General features: G+C 41.9%; 1 pseudogene; it reads right to left on the reverse strand.

The window, feature by feature from the left end:
- Window positions 1-1,073: 1,073 nt before the first annotated feature.
- LOC123481152 lies at window positions 1,074-7,827 on the reverse strand (annotated as a pseudogene).
- Window positions 7,828-8,826: the final 999 nt, after the last annotated feature.

The raw sequence follows: 8,826 nt of genomic DNA on the forward strand, positions 1-8,826 counted from the left end.
ACAAGTTGTGGTGGTGGTTTTAGGTACTTGAGTTGTTGTAGTGGTGGTTTCAGGTACTGGAGTTGTTGTAGTGGTAGTTTCAGGTACTGGAGTTGTTGGAGTGGTAGTTTCAGGTACACAAGTTGTTGTAGTGGTAGTTTTAGGTACTTGAGTTGTTGTAGTGGTAGTTTCAGGTACACGAGTTATGGTGGTGGTTTCAGGTACTTGAGTTATGGTGGTGGTTTTAGGTACTTGAGTTGTTGTAGTGGTAGTTTCAGGTACACGAGTTGTGGTGGTGGTTTCAGGTACTCCAGTTGTTGTAGTGTTGGTTTCAGGTACTGGAGTTGTTATAGTGGTAGTTTCAGGTACTGGAGTTGTGGTGGTGGTTTCAGGTACTGGAGTTATGGTGGTGGTTTTAGGTACTTGAGTTGTTGTAGTGGTAGTTTCAGGTACACGAGTTGTGGTGGTGGTTTCAGGTACTCCAGTTGTTTTAGTGTTGGTTTCAGGTACTGGAGTTGTTGTAGTGGTAGTGTTAGGTACTGGAGTTGTGGTGGTGGTTTCAGGTACTAGAGTTGTTGTGATGGTTTCAGGTACTGGAGTTATGGTGGTGGTTTCAGGTACCCGAGTTGTTGTAGTGGTAGTTTCAGGTACTCGAGTTGTGGTGATGGTTTCAGGTACTCGCGTTGTTGTGGTAATTTCAGTAACTGGAGTTGTGGTGGTGGTTTCGGGTACTCCAGTTGTTGTAGTGTTGGTTTCAGGTACTGGAGTTGTTGTAGTGGTAGTTTCAGGTACTGGAGTTATGGTGGTGGTTTTAGGTACTTGAGTTGTTGTAGTGGTAGTTTCAGGTACATGAGTTGTGGTGGTGGTTTCAGGTACTGGAGTTGTGGTGGTGTTTTCAGGTACTGGAGTTGTGGTGATGGCTTCAGGTACTGGAGTTATGGTGGTGGTTTCAGGTACTTGAGTTGTGGTGATGGTTTCAGGTATTCCAGTTGTTGTAGTGGTGGTTTCAGGTACCTGAGTTGTTGTAGTGGTAGTTTCAGGTACTCGAGTTGTTGTGGTGGTTTCAGGTACTCTAGTTGTGGTGGTGGTTTCAGTTACTCGAATTGTTGTAGTGGTTTTAGGTACTCGAGTTGTTGTAGTGGTTTTAGGTACTCGAGTTGTAGTGGTAGTTTCAAGTACTCTAGTCGTGGTGGTTTCAGGTACTCGAGTTGTTGTAGTGGTTTTAGGTACTCGAGTTGTAGTGGTAGTTTCAAGTACTCTAGTTGTGGTGGTTTCAGGTACTCGAGTTGTTGTAGTGGTTTTAGGTACTCGAGTTGTAGCGGTAGTTTCAAGTACTCTAGTTGTGGTGGTTTTAGGTACTCGAGTTGTAGTGGTAGTTTCAAGTACTCTAGTTGTGGTGGTTTCAGGTACTCGAGTTGTTGTAGTGGTTTTAGGTACTCGAGTTGTAGCGGTAGTTTCAAGTACTCTAGTTGTGGTGGTTTTAGGTACTCGAGTTGTAGCGGTAGTTTCAAGTACTCTAGTTGTGGTGGTTTCAGGTACTTGAGTTGTTGTAGTGGGTTTAGGTACTCGAGTTGTAGCGGTAGTTTCAAGTACTCTAGTTGTGGTGGTTTTAGGTACTCGAGTTGTAGCGGTAGTTTCAAGTACTCTAGTTGTGGTGGTTTTAGGTACTCGAGTTGTAGTGGTAGTTTCAAGTACTCTAGTTGTGGTGGTTTCAGGTACTCGAGTTGTTGTAGTGGTTTTAGGTACTCGAGTTGTAGCGGTAGTTTCAAGTACTCTAGTTGTGGTGGTTTTAGGTACTCGAGTTGTAGTGGTAGTTTCAAGTATTCTAGTTGTGGTGGTTTCAGGTACTCGAGTTGTTGTAGTGGTTTTAGGTACTCGAGTTGTAGCGGTAGTTTCAAGTACTCTAGTTGTGGTGGTTTTAGGTACTCGAGTTGTAGCGGTAGTTTCAAGTACTCTAGTTGTGGTGGTTTCAGGTACTCGAGTTGTTGTAGTGGTTTTAGGTACTCGAGTTGTAGCGGTAGTTTCAAGTACTCTAGTTGTGGTGGTTTTAGGTACTCGAGTTGTAGCGGTAGTTTCAAGTACTCTAGTTGTGGTGGTTTTAGGTACTCGAGTTGTAGCGGTAGTTTCAAGTACTCTAGTTGTGGTGGTTTTAGGTACTCGAGTTGTAGCGGTAGTTTCAAGTACTCTAGTTGTGGTGGTTTTAGGTACTCGAGTTGTAGTGGTAGTTTTAAGTACTCTAGTTGTGGTGGTGGTTTTTGGTACAAGTGTAGTTGTTGTAGTTGTGGGTTTAGGGATAGCTGTAGAAGATTTCTCTTTGAGAGAGTAAAATGAGAGGAGGGTGACTGAGAGGGAGAATGGAGAGAGAATGAAAGAGACAGAGAAAAAACAAGGTATAGAGTTACTATCAGTCAATATGAGCATGAGTTCTCCCTACTGTCAAAAATACAGACATTAAGAAACTCAACTACAAGACATTGTACACCTTTGCCTTCCACCATGGTCCTGACACAACAAACTGTATATACACTAAGGAGTAAGATGTGTTTTTCTTAACACTCACCTTTCCTCTTGCACCTCCAGTTGATCTTGTTGTCACTCATACAGGTCTCATCGTTTCTACAGGTAGAACACACCTTGGTGTTGACGTCTGGAACAGCAGAGGGGAAGGGGGGTTCATGGATTTTCTGTGACTAGTTAGGTTATTCCACACACTATTGTCTTAAACATTCTTGATAGAGAATTCCACACACTATTGTCTTAAGCATTATTGTCTTTAAAAGTCAGTGACAAGAACATTACGATGGTACATACCTGCACAGTAGGCCAAGCTGCACGCTGTTGGATGGACAAACTTGTAGACATAGTAGTTTCCATAGCAGGCTTTGACATGGATGGGATTTTGTCTAAAGCTGCAGCAGTCACCATACCAGCTCCCACAGACCCCCCTCTGAACCACCCCGTCTGACAGCTGGGGATGGGGATCTGTGAGCCACATGGGGAAGGCAGTCCCACACATGTAACCTCTCCACACACCTCTCTGGCATCTGAACACTGGTGTTCCCCAGGAAAAGGCGATACCAGCCCTGCCAGTTGACATACTTGTCGCAGTGGTAGCCATTAACGTTGACATTGTTGTTGGTGGCACGCCAGCCATCATTCAGTACGGTGTAGTGCTGGCAGGGATCAGCTATTAAGGGAGTTGTAGTTGAATGAAAGAATGAAAGAGAGAGAGAAACAGGGAAGGTACAATTACTGTCAGCCAAGGTGAGAATGGATACTCCCTACTGTCAGAAACACAGTCATTAAAAAGAAACTAAACTACAAGGCATTGCACACCTTTGCCTTCCACCATCCCAGCTATCAATTCTAGGGAGAGAGAACGTTTTTGTAATATTACCTGTAATGTTCCCGTAATGTTTGAGTTTCCAGTTTTCCGTTAGTTAGGGGAACATTCTATCTATGTTAACAAAAACCTTCGGAGAACCTTTGTAGCATGTTTTGGTGTTAAAGTTAGGAGAACATTCCCTTAATGTCAAGCAGAACTTATCTAGAATGTGGTTACAATGTTCTCAGAATATACAACATTAATGTTCTAGACGTATTTTAGTGGACGTTTCGAGAACATTAATGTGACCAGTTTTCTGTGGGTTAGGAGAATATTCCATCAACGTTCCACCAAACATACACAGAACATGGTTGCTATTTTCTCATAATATACAGTGCATTCGGAAAGTATTCAGACCCCTTGACTTTTTCCACATTTTGTTACATTACAGCCTTATTCAAAAGTGATTAAATTGTTTTTCCCCCTCATCAATCTACACACAATACCCCATAATGACAAAGCAAAAATAGGTTTTTAGAAATACTGAAATATCACATTTACATAAGTATTCAGACCCTTTACTCAGTACTTTGTTGAAGCACCTTTGGCAGCGATTACAGCCTCGAGTCTTCTTGGGTATGACGCTACAAGCTTGGCACACCTGAATTTGGGGAGTTTCTCCCATTTTTCTCTGCATATGTTCTCAAGCTCTTTCAGGTTGGATGGGGAGCATTGCTGCACAGCTATTTTCAGGTATCTCCAGAGATGTTCTATCGGGTTCAAGTCCGGCCTCTGGCTGGGCCACTCAAGAACATTCAGAGACTTGTCCCGAAGCCACTCCTGCATTGTCTTGGCTGTGTGCTTAGGGTCGTAGTCCTGTTGGAAGGTGAACCTTCACCCCAGTCTGAGTTCCTGAGCGGTCTGGAGCAGGTTTTCATCAAGGAGCTTTCTGTACTTTGCTCCGTTCATCTTTCCCTCAATCCTGACTAGTCTCCAAGTCCCTGCCGCTGAAAAACATCCCCACAGCATGATGCTGCCACCATCATGCTTCACCGTAGGGATGGTGCCAGGTTTCCTCCAGACGTGACGCTTGGCATTCAGGCCAAATAGTTCTATCTTGGTTTCATCAGACCAGATAATCTTGTTTCTCATGGTCTGAGAGTCCTTTACGTGCCTTTTGGCAAATTCCAAGCGATCTGTCATGTGCCTTTTACTGAGGAGTGGCTTCCGTTTGGCCACTCTACCATAAAGGCCTGATTGGTGGAGTGCTGCAGAGATGGTTGTCCTTCTGGAAGGTTCTCTCATCTCCACAGAGGAACTCTAGAGCTCTGTCAGAGTGACCATCGGGTTCTTGGTCACCTCCCTGACCAAGGCCCTTCTCCCCCGATTGCTCAGTTTGGCTGGGCGGCCAGCTCTAGGAAGAGTCTTGGTGGTTCTAAACCTCTTCCATTTCAGAATGATGGAGGCCACTGTGTTCTTGGGGACCTTCAATGCTGCAGAAATGCTTTGGTACCCTTCCCCAGATCTGTGCCTCGACACAATCCTGTCTCAAAGCTCTACGGACAATTCCTTTGACCTCGTGGCTTGATTTCTGCTCTGACATGCGCTGTCAATTGTGGGACCTTATATAGACAGTTGTGTGCCTTTACAATTAATGTCCAATCAATTGAATTTACCACAGGTGGACTCCAATGAAGTTGTAGAAACATCTCAAGCATGGTGAATGGAAACAGGATGCACCTGAGCTCAATTTTGAGTCTCATAGCAAATCCATTTTAGAATAAGGCTGTAACGTAACAAAATGTGGAAAAAGTCAAGGGGTCTGAATACTTTCCCAATGCACTGTACAACATTAGTTTTCTGAGGGTTAGGAGAATATTCCATCAACGTCACATCAAACATACACAGAACATGGTTGCCATAATGTATTGTACTGTACAGTACTGTACTCTACTGAGCTCTACTGTGCTGTCCGCTGACATCCAAACTTGTCTAACATTGACTTCTATGATTGGTTCAGATTTGGTCCGGTCCAAATTTGGTCTTGTTTGGGGGCGGAGCTCATTAAAATAATAACCAGTGTGTAGAATAATACCCAATATGCAAATGAGGATATCATATTTCCACCTTTGTGTACCTGATACATCACCATGAAGAGAATGACATTCATATCCATAATTATGTATTTCTGTGTAGTACAGATCAGGGACCCATGATGAAATTCCGTTACCTCAATTCTGTTACCGGGTGTAAATTCACTTCACTCACTGTCCAAAATATATTTTTTCAAACCCAAGGAGTCATATAATAGCTGACACCCTATTCCTTCTTTACAAATCTTTGAATCTTTATTCGGAGCTGATATTTCACAGAGTTTGTGAAAAACGTGGTCACATAAAAAACGGAGGTAGATTTGACTGAAATTCTGTTACCAAACTTTGCATCTGCACAGTTCTTCCAGTAAATGTGTTTTTGTAAAAATGTCTGTGTAAATTGTTTTAAGTAGTCATTGTGCATAGAGTTGTATGGTTTGTTCAACTTTGAAATATATATATATTTTTTGGCATACATTTTAACGTAAACCGTGGAATTGCCCAGCAGCCTATAATTTTGTCTGTCAAAAAGGGGTGTTCTCTTATCAGGGGTGTTTCTATACTCTATTATATGGGGAGGCCAAGGGTGGGACCAAGAACCAGTCAAGGGTGTCCATGGGAAATCACCAAATTGTTTCATGAATAGCGATGAAAATTGGCTTAAACTACAATGCATTGTATTGAATAAGTTTCAACTGTTCATTTGTATCTGCCCTAATTTATTCAAATAAATCCATTAAAATAGAGAAAATATTCAAGTTAGATACAAGTTCAGTGGTAACTCCCCCCTCCAAGGAATTATTTTTTACCTCAAAGGAAGTTTTTGAAGCTGATTTACTGCATTTCTACACACACAAAAAAAAGCTTTAAATTTATATTTGGAGAACATCAAAAACAAGCAAGAATTACTCCAGCCGTCATCACCTTGGTTACTGTCACTTCATTCACCTCAGTTGATAAGGGACATAAATAACATTCGCGGACAAACGCATGCAGCAGGGTTAGGCAACTAGATTCAGCCGCGGGCAAATTGCCACAAAAAGAGATTTGTATTTGAAAATAACAATAATTTCATAGCTGTTCAGTGTTCCCTCCCTGCAGTGGCTCTCTCCATAGTTCTAAAGCCAGCCAGCCAATCACAGCTGTCAAATCAGCTGATTTTGACCAGTATACACCCAAACCACTCTGTTGTTTCCTAACAGGCCAAGCAGGAGAAACAAAAAAAAAAGCTGCTTTTTAACATCATTAATTATATTTATTTGTACGGACGTTTAGCTATTTATTTCATATTGTAATTCATTTTAGGGGAATATTTCATAGAAATCTGGAACACTGGACAGATATTTTAAATAGGAAGAAATAGGCTCCATCAAAAAGCCCTCTTGTTGTTAGTTAAGTCTAATTAAAATGAAGACGGCTGAAATGAATTACTGCCACCGTACACAGCACAGACATTGGTTAGGCACCACAAAATAAACCTTACAGCCAGTGGAGCCTGATGAGGGGAGGACAGCTCATAAAAATGGCCGGAATGGAGTAAATGTAATGGTATCTAAAATGTTTTTTTTTTCTCATGAGTTTGATACCATTCCATTCACTCCATTCCAGCCATTTACTCCATTCCAGCCATTATTATGAGCCGTCCTCCCCTCAGCAGCCTCCATTGATTACAGTGTAATGTAGCCTAGTTTTATTTACACCATCCCAGCAGCGCAAAAGACTTGGGAAGGAAGTACATTTTCTTAGAAATATAACTTTGCTCTGTGCCTCTCAGAGCATGCACCTCGTATAGCCTAGGCCTATAAGTCTATAAACTATGGATAATTTGATTGAGACCACACTAAAAAGCCTGTAGGCGAACTTCATATTTTGCGGCCAGTGGAGAATCAGAACTGAGGGGTGGCATCGGGCACACATCGCGATATAGCCTAATAAGCAACTAATTCTAAAACACTGACAAATGTTGAAATGTCATCAATTACAAATTACATGATCCTCCTCTGGACTAGATGTAAAAAAAAAAAACACAAAAAAAACATCCCCCTCACTGAAATTTTAAAAGCATGGCCCTCCCCATTTTCCTCCAGGTCCCCGTTCTGTAAATGTAGAACCGTCCCTTGTGATAACCATAGGCTGAGGTCAAAAGTAGTGCACTATATAGGGATTAGGAAGCCATTTGGGATAAAAGCTAATCTCTCTCCAGAATTGAAACATTGGCAATAAATCATCCTAAACTTGAGAATAAAAGTGCTGGGCAATAAATAAATAATACAGTGAGATAAAGGAACGAGGCGTCCGCTCACGGAACATGGCTGTTTTGGGTGCAGGAATAAAGCAAGCAGCAATATTCTGAGTGGAGCTCTCATTCCTTTACCTAAACGTGAATAAGCCAATCAACCCTTTACCTGAGCTGTCTGCAGTAACATGCATAAAGAACAGGAGCACCAGCAGAACACCCAGTGACATCATTCCATTCAGCATCTCTTCAGATCAGACACAGGACTGAGAAAAAAAATTACCAAGAAGTGTAAAATTGTGAGGAGCAAACTGAAGTGAAGAGGAAATTCAACAACTCTTGGAGGGCAGTGGAAACTAAACCCCCCCAAAAAATATTGCTGAATATACCAAAAACAAGATGAGAAATTTGATTAACAGCAACTCAAAGCTTGTCAAAGGTCTTACCGGTCTGGAGTGAGCCTGTGTGTGGTATTGTCTTGATGCTTACGTTATGGCCTCTGTCTCCTAGAGTATGGTAGAATGTACCAAACCTGCTTGATTTATATACAAATGCCGAAGAGGGGAGTGATCGTTTCAAAAGACCAGTGACTGACATTAAAGGTTGCCCTATTGCCTTGGGCAAGTGAACTGAGCAGTCACGCAAGTTGAGCCTGCTCCGAGGTTGACCCATTGGGCAGGTGACTTAAACAAAACAGTAGCTGGCCGTGTCTGAAATCTGTCTTGCCTACCACTTACTTAAACTACATACTGTGTACTAATCCTACTACTTACTTAAACGACATACTGTGTACTAATCCTACTACTTACTTAATATACATAATGTGTACTAATCCTACTACTTATTTAAACTACAGTGAGGGAAAAAAAGTTTTTGATCCCCTGCTGATTTTGTACGTTTGCCCACTGACAAAGACATGATCAGTCTATAATTTTAATGATAGGTTTATTTGAACAGTGAGAGACAGAATAACAACAAAATAATCCAGAAAAACGCATGTCAAAAATGTTATTGTCACAAGCTGGGCTAGAACTCCGGTCTCAGATGTGGAGAGCTGGGGGTAATACCCCTTAGCCACAGAGGAGGTGTAGTAGGACCCAAATGAAACACCCAAGGCAATACTCCAGGCAAGTAGATTTAATGTAAAAACAAAGGTTCTTCGCACTTCACAAATAGTCCAACAAAAGTTCTTC

This window comes from Coregonus clupeaformis, chromosome 20 (assembly GCF_020615455.1).
Source record: "Coregonus clupeaformis isolate EN_2021a chromosome 20, ASM2061545v1, whole genome shotgun sequence".
Lineage (NCBI taxonomy): Eukaryota > Metazoa > Chordata > Actinopteri > Salmoniformes > Salmonidae > Coregonus > Coregonus clupeaformis.